Source organism: Penaeus monodon, chromosome 23 (assembly GCF_015228065.2).
Source record: "Penaeus monodon isolate SGIC_2016 chromosome 23, NSTDA_Pmon_1, whole genome shotgun sequence".
NCBI lineage: Eukaryota > Metazoa > Arthropoda > Malacostraca > Decapoda > Penaeidae > Penaeus > Penaeus monodon.
In genome coordinates this window covers 9,077,041-9,077,659 of record NC_051408.1, presented here as the reverse complement: position 1 = coordinate 9,077,659, position 619 = coordinate 9,077,041, and the positions used below count along the sequence as shown (strand labels likewise).

General features: G+C 31.0%; 1 protein-coding gene across 2 annotated transcripts in view; it reads left to right on the top strand.

The window, feature by feature from the left end:
- LOC119587789 overlaps window positions 1-619 on the top strand; it is a 122,239-nt gene that overhangs the window by 53,683 nt on the left and 67,937 nt on the right. The window lies entirely within an intron of this gene.

The following is a 619-nucleotide window of genomic DNA, read 5'->3' as shown; positions in this document are numbered from 1 at the left end:
ATATTGAGTGAGCGTTAGAAAGGATTTGTTGATGTAAATCTTCAATTATTAGCAAGGAAATATGTGAGTTTTAAGGGATATGATATGTGAGTTTTAAGGGTTATTATATGTGATTTTTAAGGGATATATGTTAGTTTTAAAGGATATGACATATGAGTTCTAAGGAAGCTTTGTACACTTATCTATCACTTTTATGAGTTCTGATATAATGTGAGAATGATTTAAGACTGGGAAGTGAGTGTTGAGATGTTTGAAATGTGAAATCGTTGAAACGCGTTAAAATGTGTTAGCGTTGGTGATGTGATTACTGAGTCTTTGGAAATGTGAATCAAACTTAAGCCTTTGAGAAGCGTTAGCACTGAGATGATATGAATCTTTTCAGTATGTTTTGAGAACTTAAATAGGATGACTTTATGTCGCCTTTAAAAGTAAATTGTCTCACTTATTCATCAATTCTACATTGACTTTTGTCTTAATAGTTAGTGTTTCAAAAATGTGTTCTCATCTTTCGAAAAGAAGAGGAAAAAACATGAAAAAGTTTCTTACTTTTTTGATTAAGCGGGATGGAGAACAATATCAAGAAGAAAGTTATATTTCGAAGTTGGATGAACATTGATTG